Genomic DNA, 6618 nt, shown 5'->3' on the forward strand with positions numbered 1-6618 from the left:
TATTTCACAATGTTGCATTTCGATCATTTCGATGATGTCATGATTCAGAGATCAAATGTTCGTTTAGTGCTCTCGTGAGCCAGGGAAATCATAGCACTTGAACACCCAACGCTCAAATAGATCATTTAACATTAACATTAACATTAAGAAGGAGCCCCTTCTTGAGCTCCAGATAAACATGAACATGAACCATAAACAGAGTGGAGACGTTGGTGTCCAGCACAAGACTTTCCCAGAACTCATTGAAGCCAAATCATGTCATGAACTCACATGCAAGCACGCATGATATGCAATCGAGTACATAATGCAAGAAACATTTCACAAGTACTTTGGAAATAGTTTAGGGTCACTCACCTCCATGGCTCAGAAACCATCCAGCATATAATATTGCCTTGTTCAAATCCAAGTCTTAGATCACAAACTCAATGCAAACAAATCCCTTCAAAGTTCGGACAGCACTTCCCCTGAATTTGCTAACTTTTCCAGCCATCATGGCTTCATTATTTCCTCATCCAGTCCCAAAGGTACACTCACAACAACAAGTTTATCCAATAGCCATTCAGCAAGCTCCAAGTAGTACTAGTACAAGTCAAGCTAGGGAAAAGTCCGGAAATGAAAGTTAAGCTCAAAACCAGAAAAACAGGTTTTGACGTCATTTTGCGGTAATGGTACCAAAGGCGCTACGATTGTCGGATGAAGGTACAAGACCCACCGTTTCGAAGCTAAGAGATAGGGCTACAATATTTCAGAAGGTCACTCAACCCAGTTTCGAGTGTAACCAGGTCAAAAATGCAAGATACCATACCAGAATCACAAAAATAGAGTCACAGAACGCATTCTAGCGGAAACATCATAAATCAGGCTATCCAAGTCCATATCCAGAAATTCCAAAACCAGATGAAAGCTAAGAAACAGGGATAAATTTCATCAGAAGGCCTCAACAACCAATTCGGAAGCAATTCTAGCCAAAACAACCAATTACAGGTGCAATTCTTACATTCGGGTAAAACCAGAATAGCAATAGTAATTTCGACTTTTCTCACTCTACGCTACTCCGATTGATCTGAAATTTTGTAGGCACCTATAAAATACCATTCTATACAACTTTCATTCTTTGACCTAAGGCCAATTCGGCCTCTAACATAGGGCTACAAAACCGGACAGAATGATGGGGAAAATTTTCCAGATTCTGGAATTTTTGGTATTTAATGGAACTTTCTCAATTTTCTTGTTCTAATCACTACCAAAGCCCCTTTTATAACCTTATTTACAACATGTGCAATCATATATCAAGTTTAGGCAGAAAACTATGAAACCCTAACTTGCTTATTCATCCCATATTCATCACACCCACTTGCATAATCATGAAATCAAGCCAAAACTTAAGCTAAAAAAAAGCATCTTAAAGCAAGATTTAAAGCAACAAGGATCATGATCAGATGTTTATACCTCAAAAGCAAGGCTTGGATGAGTGATAGTTCACTCCCTTTGAAATTTCTTGGTTCCTCAAGCTTCCCAACTCACACTTAGCACTTTAATCGGTTTGGAAATTTAATTTGTCACTTGGTTGGTTAGAATCAAGAAGAAGGAATTGTTTCTTGCTCTCACTTTCTCTCTCTCTCTTGGTCGACCAGCTGCTGGAAAAAATGAAGAGGAAAGTGCAGAAAATTGGTTTAAGAAGGCTAGTTGATCACTTGGCCAAGAAGACAAGTGTCGCCACCACCACCTTTCATTTTTCTCTTTCTTTTCCTTGCTATTTTTAGTCCACATTTTCGGTCAAGCTAGCTGGCAATGAGGGGGAAATATTTTGCTCAAGTATTAATGCTCATGTGATAAGAAAGTGGTGGTCAAGTGGTGCGTTCAAACGGTAGTGCGCGGGACCCGCCGGTTCGCGCTATTTTTCTTAAAAACACACGTACTAGGATTTTTACTTCCTATTTACTAACCTTATACCATTGTCCCTTATCACATATTATTTCTCACTTAAAAGTCACTTTTAATCTCCACATTTAATCCTTACTCTGTACCGAAAATTCATCCGGCGAAAAATCGCGAAAACCCTAATTTTGCTCCAATCTTAAAACCAAACGTGAAACCCTACTTTCTAGGTTCATTGGCACTTATTGTGGGGTGATTGAGTAGTAGGGCCATTATAAAGTGGTATTTGTCAAAGAAAAAGGAATTTTTAAGAAAAATATAAGGAATTTGCACGGCTTCTGGCCGGATTCCCCACAAAACACTATTCACCAGAAATTTTTCCCTTTTCTTCTGCCTCAGGGCGTTACAGTATTCATCCTTGAGAGAGACCGAATCAGCCCTTTCTCAAAACATGAAAGTTGTTTGTATTTGAGTTAGCTAGCTACTGGCAAAATTTTAGCTCAATCGGAGCACTGTAGCTTGTGAACTGACCGAAAAACCCTTGACTGCCCACAAGTCTTGTTTCACGGACAGTTTTCTGTCCTCTTTGTAATTTCAATATTTGACCATGAAAATACATGATTTGGCTTTGGAGGTTTTCATAAGGAATGTAGGTATATGTCTTGGCTTCGAAACGCCATAAGATTCGTTTCAATCTGATAAGTGTAGTTTTAGTTGTGGTTGTTATGCCGAAAGGTGTTTTATCGCCTATGATTTGTATGTGAAATTGTGGTTGAATTGGGATGAGATTTGGTGTTTGATTGTATGATAGAAAGTGAAGAAATTAAAGGGAAATGCTGTCCGTTTATTTTCTTGAAGTTTGAGTGGGTAAAAGTGATATTGAAAATGTGATTTTGTGATGCTTTGGACTTACTTTGCTTGGACATACTTAGGTCCACTTTAATGGTGTTATTTGTGCTAGATTACATTTGAACTTGTACATTTTCACATGGTGAATATGACAACCATTTTAAACATGATACTTAGATACAAATGTCAAGTTTTGAACTTCAAATGTTTACTCATTTTCTTTCCGAAACAAAAAAAGTTGTATAGGGTTTCTCGGCCGCAAAACCTAATTTTATCAAGCGAGGCTTTAGATGTGAATTTAGGGTTTGTTTCTCTTCCTTTTCATATGATTTTACCCAAAACACTTGTTATACGTTATTTCTTTGCATATGTGTTAGTTTCGAGCCAAACAAAAAGCTTTGCAAAAAAAATTTGAAACAAATGCTTTTTCATATCCGGCCGTGTATCCGGCCAAGTCTTGGCCGGATTGCTGGCCAGATTGAAAGGGGAAGAAGAAAAAAATTGGGATTGCTCACTGTCTTGAATCCGGCCAAGAATCCAGCCGGATATCCGGCCAAGTTCTGGTCAGATTGTGACGTGACACTGTTCATTTGTTTTCCGCGGGAATTTTCTAAAAACTTTTCTTAGAATAGTTTTGTGGTTGGTTTGGGGAAGCTCTTAGTTACTCATGTTCTTTGGTTTAAATTACTCTTTTCACTTTAAAACTCATATTTATATATTGTACTAGTATGTATTCGAATTTTCTTTGAATCACTTAAATCTTTGATGGTTGAAGCATAATGTGTTCTTTTGATTATATTAGGGTTCCTTGGTGATTGAGGGTATCACCCGGAAGAATACTTTGGACGTTCTTTTGTTTAAATAGGTGAGTGTTCTTTGTTTGTTATGTTTCCATTAACTATAAGATTTGTTATGGATATTTGATTAAATGATAAATGTTTGTTAAAAATGAATTTGGCTAGGCGAGTGTGTACTTTATCGCACTCGACCTAAATGAAATGTGAAATTTTCAATGTTTAAGTGATTAAATGGTAGTTGTGCATGAATGTAAGCTTTTTGGCTGAACAGGGCCCTTGCCCTTCGTTACCGGTCGACTCGAGCCAGAAGCAGACTCGGTCGGGCGATTTGGTAACCCTGAGTGAAAGTTTGGTATACTCGAGTATTACCATGTTGTCGGGTGGAGTCTGGCCAATGTCCACAAGGGGGAGAAATGAAATGAATGAACAAAAGGAGGTTTTCAATTACAAATGAAATTTTAAATATTGGAGGAATAAGGAAATGAATGAGAAGGAACGAACGAAAGGCTCCACGTGAGCATGTATCCTTTTAATGAATGTGTTATCATTGCTTCATATTATAAATGTTTCCTGGATTACGTGTTATGACATGATTAATGTCCTTGTTTAAGTTGATTATGTGTCTGGAACCTCACTGAGCTTTTAGCTCATTCCGTTAGTTTTGTTTTCCTTAACAGGGGATACGAGCAAGGATGAGAGATCTGTACAGACTAGTCTAGTCTAGTTCTTTTGAATTTTTGTAATAGTTCTCGCCCTAGCGCTAGGTAAGGGTTGGATGTATGAAGAATTGAGAACCTTTTTATATTTGAGTTGTATCCCTTTTGAGATAGAAATGTATATAAGTATATGTTTTATGTGAGAACCCGTAATTTGCATTTTCTAGGTTTTCGCATTTTTCATGGCTTGTTTTCTGCACTTTCTGTATCCGGAAAATTTTCTAGATAAATTTTATGAGCAATTATAGTTTTTAGATAATTTTTCTAGTATTGGAGAGTTTTAGAAAATTAAGAATATATATTGGACGTGGGACCCGCTAGTGCGAAAAGTTCGGAAAAATTCGGCCAATAAGGTTAAGTTTCGGATACTGTGTAAAATTTATCGGGTGTTAAGAGATAAGTAGAGAGTGAGATTGATTGATGTGAGAGGAAAAAGAAAGATAAGATTGCATTAATGTAGGTGACAAGTGTCACCACTACATTGGTTTTGACTTAAGAGTTACTATTCACTATTTTGACTTTTGACCAAAAATTGGTTAAATATCTCAAAAATGCACAAAAAATTACCATTTCTTACCTCTTGTTGGCCGAACCTCTTGTGCAAGGAAGGAAGAAGAAACTCTTCAAGTTCTAGCTACTACTTGGTGCAAATCACCCAAAAACATTTGCTTACATCCATTTCTACTCCATAAAAATCTTTCTAGTTGGTGATAGAGGTTGTTTGGTGAAGTTTTCTTGAAGAGCTAGGGTGGTCTACAACTCCTCTTCTCTTATTTCTTAGGTAAGTGATGATTAAACATTCTACTACACTTATTGATGCTTATATGGTGCTTAATGGGACCTAAAGTGATGGATTATGTGACTTGTTTCTTGATTTGAAGTGTTTTGGTGGAGTTTTCAATTTTATGATGAATTTTCTGGTTTCATATGATCTTGATGGTGTGGTTGTTTTTGATGGTTGGTAATAAGGGGCTTTAGCTCTAGTAGGTGCATATGATAGGAAATTGCAATCAATTTTGAATTTGGAAGAATTTCTGGAAAATTAGGGTTCTTGGTTGAACATTCTGTCCGAAATTTTAGGTCATAGATAGAGGCCGAATTGGACTTTGCTCAAAACATGAAAGTTGTAGGTATTGATGAGTTTGAAGTGCCTACAAACTTTCAGGGCATTTGGAGTAGTGTAGAGTGAGTTATGCCATTTTTACTGTTGCTGTTCTGGGTGAACAGAATGTACGAACTGCGATAGTAATTGTCTATTTTGACTGGCATTGGTTTGGATTTTGAAGTTGGTGTCTTCTGATGAAATGTATCTGGATGTCTTAGCTAGCTTATGCCTTTGGAATTTCGGCATTTGGACTTGTACAGACTGAGTTGTGTTCATTACAGTTTTGTGTGTTTTGCAAACCTGTTTTGGTAATTCTGGTTTAGTATTTGGCACATTTGACCTAGTTGTGCTAGGATTTGGACTGAGAGGCCTTCTACATTGTTGTAGCCCTGTCTTTTAGCTTCGAGATGGTGGGTCTTACGCCCTCATCCGATAAGCGTAACGCATTTTGTTCCATTACCGCATACGGAGGCCAAACCTGTTTTTGTTGATTGATCAAATGAGTTATATTTTCTGATTTTCTGGTTTGCTATTATGCTTATATATGTATATGAAACCCTATTGGGGTTGTGATTGGCATGGCTTTATGATTCGTTATCGAGTCTCATTGTACTTGTTTGCATGTTTTAAGGCTTACTCTTATTCCGGTCATTTCCTAGCTAACTTTTGTACTTGTATTGCTTTGAGCCTAGTGAACGGCTTTTGGGAAATGAGATGACTTTTGTGTGAGGTTTTGGGACTGATTTGAGGAAATCATGAAGCCTTAATGGCTGGAAAAGTAAGAAATTTGAGGGAAATGCTGTCCGATTTTCTAGGCCGTTTGGTTCTTTAAGTTGGATTTGCCTTTTGATGGAAATGAAGGGCTTTTGGGTTGTTGACCCTAGGTCTTCATGTTATCTTTTGTTTCCAAGAAAATCATGTTTTTGCACCCTTGCATTAGTATTTTTGGGCAAGGCGTACGACGTGTAGTCGAGCCTCACTTGTGCATTCCGTTTACTCGATTTTGGATATGAAACCTTCAATTGGTTTATTTTGATTATTTTAGGGTTTCTTGGCGATTAAGGCCAATCTGAAGTAAAAACTTTTGACGTTGAGCCGGTGAGTGTACCACTCCCCTCCATTGCTATTTAACTTGATTTCTGCTCTGCAATCTGTTTATTTGTTCGAGACGAGGGTGTACTTTATCACACTCGTTCTCTAGTCTGTTCATATGCCAATTTACTATGCAAAATTTGAATCTGTTATCTGTGTCTGCATCTGTTCGGATTTCTAT

Source organism: Coffea eugenioides, chromosome 4, assembly GCF_003713205.1.
Source record: "Coffea eugenioides isolate CCC68of chromosome 4, Ceug_1.0, whole genome shotgun sequence".
Lineage (NCBI taxonomy): Eukaryota > Viridiplantae > Streptophyta > Magnoliopsida > Gentianales > Rubiaceae > Coffea > Coffea eugenioides.